Here is a 16,141-nt window from a genome sequence, read left to right as displayed (position 1 = left end):
GTGGTTGGGTCTAACCAGAGAGGAGTCGACTATTGGTGTAGAGCAATGGTTGCCCATGTTAGTAATGACCAGGTCAAGGATGTTGCTACCTCTAGTGGGTATACAAACGAGCTGGTCTAGGGTATTGGAATTAATGAATTCCAGGAAATGTTGGGCAAGTGTATTGGTACATGAGCAGTTTTTCCAGTTAATGGAGGGGTAGTTGAAGTCACCCAGTATGACAGTATTAGGCTGGACCCTAATATTCTCCAGGGTGCTTAGGAATGTGGCGTGCGAGTCCTGGGACATGATTGGGGACCTGTAGCAGGCTACGAACTGAATTTCTGTCTTACCCAATGTTAGCTGCATCTGAAGTATCGCAGATGCGTTATGTTGGGCTACCAGTCTAGAGGTGTGCACATCCTTTAATGAATATGGAAACGCCACTGCCTTTGGAGCTTCAGTACAAGTTCTGGGGCTAAAAGGTGTGGAATGAGTTATAGCCTGGTAGTGCAGGGGTGGTTTCTGCTGCCTTGAACCAGGTCTCTGTTACAGCACAAATGTTGATGTTCTCCATTTTAAGGAGTGCTTCAAGCGAGTGCATTTTGAGATTTAGACTTCAAGCATTGAGCAGCCTGACCCTCATTTTGCATGTAGCTTTTATGGTGATAATTTGGTCTTTGGAACACCACCTAAAAAAAGCACAATAGGGGTGGCAAGAGCCTTGGCCAGTATCCGGAAGCCCAGGGTTGACAGATGCAGGCCATCTCTGGCAAAGCATTGAGGTCTGTCTGTCATCCCAGGCACACAGATACTGGATCCTCTTAGAATCACACCAGAAATTTAGCCAATTGTTGAAATCAATAATTTTCTGCTAGTACTGTGGTACCATTCTGGGTGATGGTAGGATGCTGTTAAGGACTAGGGTCATACCCACCTGGACTACATAATCCAAGAGTTCCTCCATGTCCCTTTTCGTGTAGTCCAAGGAGGTACATCTCAAGCCATTCACATCCACATGTACAATAAAGTCATATTTGTACCTGTTGTTGAGACACATGAGTGCATGCATTATGTAGTGGATCCTGGAGCCTGACAGGCAGCTGATTGTTACTTTCTCCTTATTCAGCCAAGTGATTAAGACATCAGTGTGCCTCACTATCGGGTGACCTATGACTAGTGGGTTGGGAATGCTGTTTTGCCTTAGGGGCTTTGGTTGAGTGACCCACTGTTTAGGAGAGTTATGTGTCTCCTGATTAGTGTTGTGTCATGGTGGTTGAGTGCATTTCTGCCTTGGAGGTCTCTGCTGTTTGGGTAGATTTTTATTGAGATCCTCCATGAAGGTGGGTGTGTGGTTTGTGTTTTTATATGAAGGCAATGCTGGTGTGTGTTCTGGAGGGCTATGTGTTCCATGTGGTGTGGTGTAAGTGTTGACCTTCTTCTCTTGACCAGCTATTCCAGTCTTGGCTGGAGAGTGCGTGGCTGCCAATTTGGATATATAAGTGCATCTCTCACATGTCTGAGTGTTGGGAGGTAAGAGGAGAGGTTTGTCAGTGTACATGAGGCAGTTGCTACATTGCCTCAGGATGCCCAAGTTCACCCGGTTAATAGGAGAAAGCACAGGGAACTGACCTTTAGACATGCCTGGAGGGGTGGGCATTAATACTAAGTACTGGAGCTGTTTCCTTGTAAAACAATTAGTGCTGGTAGCACTTTTGTGTGCTACAATAATTGCTACTAGAAGTTTGGTATAGTGCTAAACTAAAAATCTAGTAAAAGTGTAGGAGAGGAGAGAACTAGCAGATCTAAGGGAAAAATTGAAGAGCAGACTTTGGCACCACTGAGAAGCTTACAAACAGTCCTGGATACAGCAAATCTGACTAGTTACAGGAAAGGTGGGAAAAAGTGCAAATGGGGGCTTTTAAACCAGAAAGCTGAAAGAGATGGAAAAACTGCCCAAACAACCAATAAGCTACAATTTCTGGGACAGAAACCACTCCTCTTGTGGTAGATAGGCTACCTTGTGCTTACCACTCCCACTGACAAGCTAGAAGACTTCTCTCCAACATAGAAAGGCTTGGGGGGGGGGGGCTCAGAAGCTTAAAACAGTCCTAGATACAAAAAATATGTATCTGGACTAAGCTAGTTACAGGAAAGGTTGGCAACAAGTGCAGATGTGGGCTTTTAAACCAGAAATATGAAAGATATGGAAAAACTGCCCAAATAGCCAATAAGCTACAATTTCTGGTCCAGAAACCACTCATTTAGTGGTAGATAGGTTACCTAGTGCTTACCACTCCCACTGATAAGCTAGAAGTCTTCCCTCCAACACAGAAAGACTTGGGGGGCTCAGAGGCTTACATACAGTCCTAGATACAGCAAATCTGTGTCTGGATTAGACTAGTTACAGGAAAGGTGGGGAAATGTGCAATCATGGGCTTTTAAACCTGAAAGTTGAAAGAGATGGAAAAACTCCCCAAACTGTCAATAAACTACAATTTCTGGGGCAGAAACCACTCCTCTTGTGGTAGATAGGCTGCTTTGTGCTTACCACTCTCACTGATAAGCTAGAAGGCTTCTCTCCAACACAGAAAGGCTTGGGGGATCAGAAGCTTACAAACAGTCCTGGGTACAGCAAATCTGTATCTGGACTAGACTAGTTACAAGAAAGCTGGGAAAGAAGCACAAATGTGGGCTTTTAAACAAGACCCAAAATGTGGGCAACAAAGCCAAAGTAGGTAGAGTTTCAATATATATTAAAGACACACACACCTCCAGGATGGTCAGACAGTATGATGCACAGGAGACACTCCAGGTGCAGTTAACTGTTGACAAGACCCCTATTCAAATTATAGCTAGCTTCAGGCCCCAAATTTCCTTGATTTTATAAATGCAAATGCCTTGGAACAGCTAGTTGATACCCCCACAAAAGGTGATAATATCTTGGACTTGGTACTAACTAACTTGAGTAACCACTGCAGCACCCCTACTGTATCATCTTCCCTGGTAAGATCCAACCATAAAGTGGTCACTTCCTAAGTCACCATATCCCCCCCCAGCTAACATCAAACAAAAAAAATCTTCAAAGCTGATTACAACCTCCTGAGGGATGGTATAAACAGCTTCATAGCCCCCTCCCCCAAAGTAGGAACTGACACCAATGTCCAGATCTACACCAAAGTTCTATATGAGCATTTGCATAGATGCATGGAATCAGGAATAACTGACAGGACAAAATCATCCTCCAAAAGGAAAGTAAACCTGTCTGGTGGACATCCACAATAAATTAAACTATAAAACAAAGGAAAAAAATATTGTCCAGGACCAAGTAGGAGCAGGTGCCCAATTGGAAGCAATCTCTCCTTAGCCTGAACAAGCAAATAAGAGCACTAGTGAAATCCTCTAAAGCCAACTTCGAGTCCAAACTGGCCACATCTACTAGAGACAATCATAAGGCCTTCTTCACATATGTCCACAATCTCAAAGGAAGTACACAGATCTGTTCAGAGCTGGTGGTCAAGGACACCACATACACAAACACTGCAGATATAGCCAATCTACTGGCTGACAGATTCAGTGAAAACTTCTCCCCTCTGTCCCCTCATCAGTATATCAGGACATCCCCAGTACCTGCCCCCCACCACTTATCTCTAGGGAACAGGTCATCACTGCCCTTTCAAATGCAAAATATACAGCCTCCATAGGACCCAATAACATCCCAGGCTGCATCCTACATGAACCTAGGCATGAACTTGCAGCACTATTAGGCACCCTATTCAACCAAAGCCTGACTACTGGCTTTGTCCCAACTGAGTGGAGGACAGCCACTGTCATCCATTTACACAAAGGTGGAGCATCCACTGATCCAGGAAATTATCGCCCCATCAGCCTAACTAGCCTGATCTGCAAGGCCATGTAATGGATTATCATTGACCTCATTAACAAGGATATTGGCAGCCTCCAAACACTTGATCCCACACAGTTTGGTTTAATCAAGGGGAGGTCATCCCTGTTAAATTTGGTCAACTTCTTTGAGACAGTAACCAAAGCCATGTATGAAGGGAAGACATAGCATACTACCTACCTTGACCTGGCCAAAGCCTTCGATACTATTCCCCACTCAGGTATAATAGATAAACTCTTAACTAGGCATCAATCTGTATGTTACCAGATGTGTAACAAACTGGCTCACTGATAGAACCTACCTAGTCAAAATAGGGAAAGCCACCTCAAGCAGTAGACCCATAATGAGCGGTGTACCTAGGGATCAGTCTTGGCACCTCTGTTGTTTCGGATATACTTTTCTGAGATGCAGGCCCAAACCAGTGGGCTATGATTGATTAAGTTTGCAGATGACTGCAGGCTGGGCACAGTCATCAGTTCCCTAGTGATGTGGACATCCTCCAAGATGGTTTCACCCAAACAAATGACTGGTGCCAGAAACATGGCCTCAAACTGAATGGCAAAAAATGCATCATCATCCCCTTTGGGGAGAGTGACATCTCCACAAATTATCACATTAATAAAAAGGTCCTAAGCATGCAATCACTCATGGGGGACTTGGGCACCGAGGTTGATCGCAAACTGACTTTTACAGCCATGTTTCCCCCATTGTATGGAAAGTTTTCTACATGGCCCAACTCATTAGTAAGGGTATCTCATCCAGGGGTAAGAAGGTTATAACATCCCTGCATTCTTCCCTTATAAGACCTGTTATTGAATACAATGTCCCTTTCGGCATGTACCTCACATAGCACATGCAGCAGCTGGAGAGACCACAGAGGTTCCTCACCAGGAGAATCCAGGTCCTCAAACATCTACCCTACAGAGATAGGCTAAAAGGCCTGTCCCTCTACTAAGTCTTATACAGACTCCTCAGATGTGACTTCTGTCTGGCATACAAAGCAATATCAGACCCTGCCTTGATGGTATTGCTGCTTATCCATGTCAAGCTCCACATGAGTAATCAATATGCACAAAGTGAACCTGTTCTGTGACATCAATAGGACTTGTTGGCAGGAGAGATTTGTATCCCAGAGACTCTCCCTTCTGTGGAATAGACTCCCTCTCCATGTCAAGCAGAGTACCTCATTATCCCTTTTTAAGCACAACCTCAATAACTGGATGGGGAACAGGAAATACATCCCTGGGTTTCCACCTGTGTCCCTGCTGGACAGGGGCATCAGGTGCTGACTTGTTGGAACATGGGCTAAATTCTTGTCTAGGCTTGTAAGGGCCTCAGGTCCAATAGCCTAGTAACTTACTATGATCCTATGAGCCATAATTCGAGGTAAATGGCAGTACATAGCCTACGGTAAAAGCTGGTGGGTTTTGCCTTCAGGCACATTAGTCTGCTGCCCTTCACACTACTGTGTTTATTCTCACTGCTTTGTAGAAGACAGACTAATAACAGCTTGAGGAAACAGTTATCATATTTTGGACAGACTGCTGACTTGAATGTATACACTATATTAATTATTTCACTTTAACTACTGTTATGAAGTATGCTGCTCACAAACTTCCTTGCGTCATAGTTTTCAAATTTCTGTGTTTTGGCACCTGACATTTGCTTTTATTTGTGGTGTGGTCAGCTACTAATCATGTCTGTATTCTGTCTAAGCAGATTGGCAGGTGTCTAAATATAGTATCAGGTACAAAAATGTTGAAAATTATGATTTCTCATTAATTGTCAACCTAGGGATTTATGCATATATCTGTGATTCCACCGGCATTAACATGCTTGGTCCCCAGTGTGGTTTGTAAGCAGTCCAAACTCAGTCATACATTTACAGGAATAAGTGCAAAACATCTGGTACAATCAAGGATTTATGGGTTAACAAGCAAATTACTCAAGGCACATCTTACTGCTGCTTTACACACAAAAGGTGACAGACTGACTTAATTTGCATTGCCATGTGTTTTCAGAAGTCTTTTAATTATGACACCTACATCTATGTCATCATATAGTGAATTTACTACTCACTGATATCAAATAAACATATACAGTTGCATAAGGAGCAGTACAAAATATCTTAACTCTATTGACAGTCCCCAGATATGATGGAAGTCTTAATATGTACCTGTGTCATCCATATGATGAGTACATTATTGCAATTCGCATGACAAATGTGTAAATCATTATACAGAAAACATAAACATTACACACATCTGTTCTGAACTGTGTCAGAATTAGAACTGCTTCTAAGTTTGTGCTCCATATTTGCATGAAGGTCGGTATGCAGTACCATAGACTACTGTTAATTCCCTTTCTAAGTTCAAAATCTCAAAATATAATTATGCATTTGCTAGCACTTCACCATGACTTGCACAAATGAGCTTGAAAGCAGTGTACATCTGGAAGTTAACTTCACAAAATTAAAGTAAGGTCAGTGCCTTGTATTACTTGTGTACATGTAATGGGCTGTTGAACTGAAGATTATGGTGAGTTAACTGTGATGCTGTCTAAAAACTTAATTATGTAAAGTTATGTTTCCAATGCAACACATTAGACTTGCAAATTATGTACAATGGTGTGGGACCTTTGCACACAAAGCTGCCAAATGGTATTGAGTGTTATACTTTCATATGTTTGGCCTGTGTGCTTGTAATTTATACTGCAAATTGTTGTAAGCATAAGGAAAAACTGAAAATGACACACCAAATGATTACTATTTCCATACAATCTTCCTTAGATGACCAGTCAGATATGTTTGTTTTTCAATCCACTGTTTCACAAGTGTGTTAGTCATCAATACACCATGCTGTGAAACAGCTACATGTTACTCACACTACTGCAATATACACGAATGACAGGATAGATAAATTATCTGGGCAGCATGCAATTACTTGTCATCTGTTTTTTCTACTTGTCAAGACACATTCCTTTTCACCCAAACCTGTGATGCACACTATCTTCTTTGTAACACACTATTGTAATAATCCCTGCAAATGTGTAGTATCTCACATTCAAAGTGAGACTTTTCCTGTGGCACTTGAGGTTGATACAATAAACTCTCATTTTGTACTTAGGTTGGTGTTCAAATACAGCAGTGACTAACTTGTGTGAGTGTGTATGTGTATGTCTCTGTAGTGCTAGGTAGGACTAGCTTCATACGTACATCTCATCTGGGCAATTTATTCCAGTTTTAGCCAATACATCATCTGTGCATAACACTGATGAAATTATCCTTTCAAATATGCTCCATCTCACTGTTAGACATTTCCTGTTGTGCTTGCATTTGGTACTGTATTCTCTAGATTGTATAAAGAAGATAGGTAGGTGGTTCAAATCCAACAGTGTAAAACTAATTTGTTACTCTAGTGTTAGGCAGATATGGCTTCAACAACAGATCGTATGTGTACACTTCCACTCCAGAGAAGCATTTACAGTGGGAGAGGGCTTCCATATCAAATTCTTCCAGTTTTAGCCAAAAAATCTTCTCTGCAACAAACTGATGAAGTCATCCTTTCAAATGTATTCTATTTCACTCCTGTACTTAGACTTCTGCTGTGGAGCTTGTGGTTGATAGTGTATACTTTAGATTGTATAACTAGATGGTTAGATGGTTCATATCCAGCATTGTGAAACTACTATGGGTGCATGTGTCTGTAGTGGTAGTTATGACTTCAACAACAGCTGTGATGTGTACACTTCTGCTCAGGTGAAACATTTACACTGGGAGAGGGCTCCCCCATTTTATCTTCCAGTTTTAGCCAAGGCATCTTATCTACAACTCACTGTTGAAGTCATCCTTTCAAATTTACACTATCTCAGTCAGATTTCTGCTGTGGTGCTTGTAGTTGATACCATATACCCCAGCTTATGTAATTATTTATGTAGGTGGTTAAAATCCTGCAATGATGAGTGTGTGAGTGAATGTCAATCTAGATAGGAACTGCTTAACCCACAGTTCCAATTTATACATTTACACCATGAGAGGTCACTCCCAACACATTCTGCAGTGACTAACTTGTTTTAGTTTGTGTGAATCTAGCTCTACAATGGGATTGGTGTCACTCACAGATCTGATCTGTATTGACATGTAGCAGAGACGTGTCCAACATTCCACAACATTTTTCTATTCCATTTAGTCATCAGAGGCCTGTCAGTAGATTGATGAGATCACCCCCATTCAATATGTGTTTTTTGTGCCTAAAGATAACAGTTGCCCTGTGGTACATGTAGTTAGAACTAACATCTATAGTGTGTGCTGTTTACACAGGCAGCTGTTCAAAATGTTTAAGGTATATGTGCACATACATATTGATGGACAAGAGTTGCTTAAACAAATGGTTATATTGCTAACTCACAGTTGTGTGAACAATTGTATTCCTAAAGCCTTTGGATTCCTGAAGATGAGTTTTAGTAGAAACAAGACCATCCAAAATATTGCTTATTTCAGACCTTAAAGTGTGTACTTTTTGGCACATGTACATTCAACTCACCTGTAGCAGAAGTGGTTACTACACAGATCTGTACGGTCAAGAATACCCACACTACATCCCTTACACACACACACACACACACACACACACACACACACACACTGTCTTAAGCTGAGAAGGTCAAACAAAACATTTTGAAACTCAGAGACTTCAAAGCCACCTAACAGCAACACTGCTCCTCAACAATCACTAAAGCACACATGAAACGGAACACCTAACATCTTACATAAGCCTAAACCCAATGGTTCCTGAAAAGCAAAGCCCATAAGGTAAGTATATACTTTATCTAATATTCTTGTGATTGGGGGCTCCATTGTGTGACACACAGCTACCCCACTCTTCAGGTTAAACAAGGAGAAGATAATGGTTAGTTACCTATTTGGAGCCAGGTTCCAGAATATCATGCACCTACTCAAGTCAGTGCACCCTAGGTACCAATATGATTCAGTCATAGTCCATGTGGGTGTAAACGATCTGAGATATACTTCACTGGACTATATAAGAAGAAACATAATGGATCTCTCAGAATATATGTCACATACAGGTAAGAGCATTTTTGTATTGTGCAGCATTCTACCTTCACCAAGGATGATATCACAGTGCAAACATAAAATTACTGATTTTTAATAACTGTCTTACTTTCTGGTGTCCCCAGGAGGATCCAGTATTGGTCAGTATGGGAGGACATGGTCAACATATCGCATGGCTTTGCCAAGGGTGGGCTGCAATTGTCCCTTTTAGGCTTTCGGATACTAGCTAAAACTTTATCTACCTCTTTAGAGTCTTTTAGGCAATACCAAAAATACAAAACTACCAACAACTTAAGGTGTTATTTCTCAATACTAAGAGGATAAACAAAAAAAAACATTTCCTTCTAGCTCTTCTTACTCTGGAGAATGTCTAGACATCTGTGCCATGACCAATACTGGGTTTAAAGCCATAGAAATACTCCACCAGTACAAGGCTACAGTGCCTTTCACACATTTAAACCAACAACAGCACAGACTGGAGCCAAAGGTGGAGATTTCTCAGTCTGCATTAGCAACTAACATGCCTATGGGTTAGTTAAACAGAATTATACCATGGAACTCATCCAAATGCAAGTCCCATTTCATGGCTAGCTACAAGCCATCTTCTATGTCTCTAGAGTCTCACAACTCTCTCCTAAGCCTACCAGAGGTGTTCACTATCCAACCAAACATCCTATTCATGTATGATTTTAACTACTCCTCTATAGACTGAGAAAATTACATTGCTTCAAACTCACACGCACAACGTTCCCTGTACTTCATTATCAAAAGCATCCTGGAACAGATAGTACGTACTCCAATCAGAGGATCAGATATACTGTATCTGGTACTCATCAACATAGGAGAGCATTGCACACCCCACCTCACCTCACCCCATGTCACATCCACCTAGTGAGGTTGGATCACAAAGCTGATTCTTTTGAACTAAACAGCAACCCAGAAAACCCAGCTAAACCAGGAACAGTTAGGAACTTTCTAAGCAAACTACATACTATTAAGTGGCAGTTTGTCAAATTCTAAGGATCCCCCTAACCCCAAGACCAGAGCTACCTATGCAAAATTATTCACAGAGCATTATACATACATGAATGGCTAAATAGAGGCTACCATATCTATCATAATTAAGCCCAAAACAAACACAGAAAACAAACCTCATTGCTGGAATCCTCGCCTAAACAGGGTATATAATAAAAGAAAAAAAATAGTTATAGCCAAAATCATGAAGAGAACTCGCTTAAAGACAAGTGCTGTCTTATACAACTAAGCAAGAAACTAAGAGGTCAGGATAGCCTAGCAGGCTAAGGATTAGCACAATGCTTTCTTCACTTATGTCTGGAACCTTAAACGTAACAGTCAGCAGTATGCTGAACTGGTAGTAGATAGTACTACTTTCAATGATCAGGGTGACAGTAAATCTACTGGCTGATAAATACAGCTCACACTTTGCCCCCCACTCCTCCCAAGCTTCTCAGGGTGAAATCCCCACCAACATATTTTCCACAACTATTACCAAGGACCAGTTGCGCCCTCTTCAATTACAGCCTTGAAACAGGCTATATTCCTAGAGAATGGAGGACTGCAATAGTCATTCCCTGACACAAGGTTTGACTACCAACTGACCCATGTAACTACTGAGTACTGACCCACCTGTCTAATGAGCATAAAATACAAAGCTACGGAACAAATTATCATGGAAATGAAAAACAATGACATTGACAACCTACAGACACTGGACCCATCCTAATTTGGCATAGGCATAAATCCCTACATAACTCACTGGATTGTGGCTGACTCACAGACAGGACCCAAGCAGTCTGGATCAGTAGGACCACCTCCACCAAGGGACCAGTCACCAGTGGAATACCCCAGGGCTCCATGCTTGATCTGCTCCTCTTTTGCATGTACTTCCTGGATGTCATAGCTAATATTCAAGGCCTCTGACTCACCAAGTTCACAGATTACTGTAAACTGGGAACTATTATAGATTCCCCCCAAGACATCAGCATCTTGCAAGGGGATTTATCACAGACAAATAACTGGTGCCAAATACATAGCCTAAAACTCAATGCCATAAATGTATTATAATGCCCCTTCAAAAACTGTCAACCCAGGTTAGTTATGCCATTGATAAAACACCCTGAAGAGTCAACCAACTAATAAGGGATCTCAAAACATATGTAGACAGCAATCTGGCCTTTGACCAACATGTAGCTAGGATAGTAAGAAAATCATTCTATGTCACCCAGTTTATAGGTAACGGTATGACATCCAGGTCCAAGAAGGTTATTGTTCCAGTCTACTAATCCCTTATTATTGAGTACAGTGCCCCCTTTGGCATGTACCTAACCACACACTAGCAACAGTTGAAAATGCCCATAAAGGTTTCTTATCAGTAGAATTCAGGACATGAATACTCTGTCCTACACTGATCACCTGTAGGCTCTATCACTGTATTCACTTTTCTAAACGCTGGGAAAACAAGTCAAGATAATGCTGCACAAAGCTACAGATAAAAGAACTCACACTTCAAACCCACTAAAATGCAAAACTATACACTAATATAGCTAAGAAATGAATTTATTAAAATCTCATCAGAATCTGCTCCACGCCATTATTCCACTTCCTTTATGGGTTAGTAACTGTCATACTATTTAAAACCAGCCAATCACAAGTTGAAAAAAAAAACATTCAAATTATTAAGATAAAGAAACATCTTTATAACAAGCAGGTGTCAATACCAAGCACAACCATCATTTAAACAATTAATAATTTAATTAATTTAAAAAAATAATATTGAATACATAAATAGAAAATACTAACCTTAAACAGTTATACCTCTGCCAGATTGATTTGTTGTACAAAATTCAGCCATTTCAAAATACATTACATACCGTCATTAAACAGTTCATTTATGTACTAAGGAAAAACACCTCTTAAGACCCTTGTTGTGAGTTACCTATACAGATTGCCTTTAAAAAGTATGTATAAAAGTGAGTATGAAAATATATATATATAGAAAATCAGGTCTAACTAAATCAGTATTTCATAACTTGGCTGACAGCAACTTTAAAACTGGTAAAAGCAAAACATGCTCATTGAGACTTGATAGTGAAATGGCATTTAAGCTGCCAAAGCAGTTCTTTGTATTCCAGCTTTGTTTACCACTGATCACCACATGGGCCAATTTCAACATTTTCCAGTATCTCACACTAAAAGTTTTTAAATTTACAAGTCTGAGTCTGCTTAAAAAGTGCACTATCAATGTTCTTATATAAAAGATTGTATCAATGCTCATATATTCTTTTTCTCAATAAACTTTTAGTTTTATCAATATAAAAATGGACCAGACTGGACAAACACCAATGTATACCAACCCTGATGTGGAGCAATTTCCATTTTGTAGTCTAGCAAAGGTACCCAGGCCATTTTCAAGAGTTAAAGTGTCAACTTGTAAAATACTCTAACAATGATTACAAAAACATTTTTTCATCCCTTGTGTGTTGCTCGCACTATCCTTTCTCTTTGAGTTTTCCAAAAAAACTTTTAAAATTCCTAGCCTTTAAATAAAACTTGGCTGAGTACCTGCAGTCTCAAAAACTGTTTGACTTGCCTGGAAAATTTCCAATTGTTCCTAATAATCACTTTTGCCTTGTTATAACCCTGATTATATTGAACCACTGTAGCCTTACAAAAATCCAGATCCAAAATATGATCTTATCCCCGTCAGTATAACTTCATGGTGGCTTCATGTATGAACCATCACAGGAGGTTATATTTTTTGCCCCATTTATTTCGTACTTCTTTCATTACATTCACTATTAACTGCTTTGGATAACTGCACCCCATAACCATCATTTTTATATTGTCAAATTGATTGTCCTGCATATCTACTAATGAAGTAATTCTGGATACCTGAATAAACTGCCCCTTTATAATGCTTTTTTTAAAATTAAATGGGTGATGGCTTTTACATTGTAAATATGAGTTGCTAAATCTAGGTTTCCTAAAAAATTTTGATTTAAAACCAGGGTCAGCCTGAGTTATTAAAACGTCAAGATAATTGATACCCCTTCTACTGTAATTAAATGTAAATTAAAAAAAAAACTCCTAGTATTCTTTAAATAAAAGATAAACTTGTCAATTTCTTTATTGGATCATCCCATAAAATAAAGATGCCATCCAGGAAATTTAGGTAAACTCCACAATATTAAAAATACTGAATTAAAAACAAATGTATGTACATGATTTTATATATAAACATTTTCCCATAAACATTTTTGTATATACTTTTTTAAAGGCTATGTGTATTGGTGACTCACGACAAGGGTCTTAGCTAGAAGGTACTTTTTCCTTTGTACATAAATGAACTGTTTAATGAAGGAATGTATTTTGAAATGGTTGAATTTTTTATACAATGAATCAATTTGGCAGAAGTATAACTGTTTTATGTTAACATGTTCTATTTACTTATTTATTCAGCATGAATTGTTTAAATAATGTTTGTGGTTGGTATTGATATACACTTGTTATAAAGATGTTTCTTTATCTTATTAATATGAATGTTTTTTTTCAGTTGGTGATTGGCTGGTTTTAAATGGTACAACATTTGCTGCCCCATAAGTGTCGCTCATCTAGTCAGAATACAACAGACAAGACTTCATGGGTTCTGTTCAAGCAGCTTTATTATGTACAAACACATCAGGATTGATGCTTAATAACTTTAACTTAGGTAAACTTATAAACAAACTAGCTATCACACTCATACATGCTCACTCTGTGGCTGCACTCTCAAAATGGCACTGAGTAGAGCATGTGCTTGCTATTTATATATGTACATTCAGTCCTTGATATGCTTCTTAAAGACACAACACACAAATGCTGTTCTACAATAAGGAAGTGAATTTTTGATCTCATATAGGCTGTTGAGAGGGGATCTTTGCCTGGCATACAGGGCTTCCTCAGACCCAGTCTTGACTGATCTGCTGCACGTGTGGAAATAAAACACTAGAAACACTAGTTCCAGGGATTTGAACTGTGCTTGTGACATAAACAGAATGTGCTGTAATGACAGACATATGCCCAAAAAGGATCCTTTTGCTATGAAATAGGCACCCTATCTATGTAAAACAGAGATCATCCCTGACTCTGCTCAAACAAAACCTTTACAATTGGTTGTTAAAATCATAAATGTACTCTTGGTTTGTCCCACATGCCCCTTATGGGCAGAAGCTGTCAAAAAGAAAAGTATTATCCTGACTAACCCTCCTATGAATCCCTTAGCTACCTCCCTACTAACATGTCCCCCCATTTAGACACCCATGATATTTGTGATCCAAATGGGTTTGGGGTGTGTGTCTACACTTGGAAGAGTCCTCGTGGTTGTTAGCCTAGTAATAAACTATGAACCTATAAATAATGATTAATATTGAGCATGCTGCTGCTGCTATTTATATAAAGAGGTATTGTTCCCTGATTATCAGAAATACTGGTCATGTTGATGATCAGAGTTTAAGATCAGTCTCTGGATGATGGAAGGTCAATAAAGAGACAGGCTGTGAAGTTACTACTGTGTTTCAGAGAGGAAAGCAAAAAATACTGAATGGCTTCTAATACCTGACTGGCTGTGCCAGTATTTGTACAGCAGAATCTCTCAGGCACTTAATCTAGTATAACACAGTCAAAATTAGCTGCGGATGAACATTAACTACTTTTCACTATATAAATACGTCTTAGCCAAAAGTCAGTTCAAGGTGAAAGCTCTAATAGTCATAGGAGGTGAATTTAATATATTTATTCAAGTGTTTTTTTTGCATTTCTGTGAAAAAAGGGATAGGGTATACACAATACAAAGTTGTAACAAATATTCATACTGCTATTAATATCACTTAAAAATAAATATCCACATGATTACCCTAAGCCATGCCATTGGTCTTGCATTTGTAGCTTTGTTTGACCATTTTTGTGTATGCAAGAATGGGGTCTATATTAGAAGATCGAATGGAAAAAATAGCGAATGGCAAAACAGCGAAAAGACCAGACCTCGAAGTGCTGTTTGCCAGATCACAGTACAGAAGACTGGAATATTTGCCCTTTCCTCACTGTAGTGCGATCTCGGAGTTGGTATATATATTTAGTGGGGGGGGGCACAGCCTCCCACAATAGCAATTTTGAGGTCCAGTCTTTTCGTTGTTTTGACTTTCGCTATTTGTTTCATTCGGTCTTCTAATATAGACCCGCAGGAATGTATACATGTATCTGTTTAGTGACTTGAGTTTTCCTCCTGGGATCATTAAAAGTGTTCCTTTTTAAAAAAGGGACCTGGGAATTATATATAAAGTTACTGATGGATTTGCTGCGCATCAGCAAGTCCAATGGCATATCAAATACTCACTCTAGGGATCTAAACCTTTTCATCAACATCAACAGAATGGTGTGGCAGAACAGGTATATCTTTCAGAGGACAATGCTGCTCTAGAATAGACTTCCATCCACGTAAAACAAATTAATCCCTATCCATATTCAAGCACAACTCAGATCTATATGTGGAAAACAGAAGATTTACCCTAGGACTGTGCCCTGTACTACTAATGGACAGAGGCAGCTCCTAAATGCTTTATTCCATGCATGGATCCCCTCAAATTATCTATGGTATGATGCTAGCTATTCTCATTAAGGGTAATATATAATTATCATCACTGGGATGGATAAGGACAGTCTCTAACCAATAAGATAGGTTAATTCAATCACAAAATGGGAAACTGGCTTGGCCTACAATGGCTCACAAGGGCAGCTACTCTAGTACTGGCCTATGAACCTATAAAGACTGCAGCAAAATATTGTAATTCTATTAATACAAATCACACATATAAAGTTCTGTTGACACATATCATAAAGTGAAAGAATACAGCTGTATATGGAAAATCAGATAAAATACAGTCAGAAAACATTTCATTGTCATTAGCAGACCATCTAAATTACACATACAGATACCTGAGGAGAATTCCTTAATCCAGTCATAGCAGTTACTGTCACAGTCCTAGGACATTACTCCACTGAGTTTCATGTTAAAATGGTTACCGTGACTTAGTACAGAATAAAATGTTCATTTCTGAAAATCAGAACTATTGCTTTTTCTTACAGTTTGCTAGAAAAATTCATATCATAATGCTTAAACAGCTACTACCTGC

At 39.5% G+C, this 16,141-nt stretch overlaps 1 protein-coding gene across 1 annotated transcript in view; it reads left to right on the top strand.

The window, feature by feature from the left end:
* LOC122816306 (medium-chain acyl-CoA ligase ACSF2, mitochondrial-like) overlaps positions 1–16,141 on the top strand; it is a 1,435,169-nt gene that overhangs the window by 1,285,353 nt on the left and 133,675 nt on the right. The gene's annotated exons all lie outside the window — the stretch shown is intronic.

Source organism: Protopterus annectens, chromosome 12.part0 (genome assembly GCF_019279795.1).
Source record: "Protopterus annectens isolate FY-2018-M chromosome 12.part0, PAN1.0, whole genome shotgun sequence".
Taxonomy (NCBI): domain Eukaryota; kingdom Metazoa; phylum Chordata; order Ceratodontiformes; family Protopteridae; genus Protopterus; species Protopterus annectens.
Note: the sequence above shows the minus strand (reverse complement) of the source record. Positions and strands in the feature narration are given on the sequence as shown.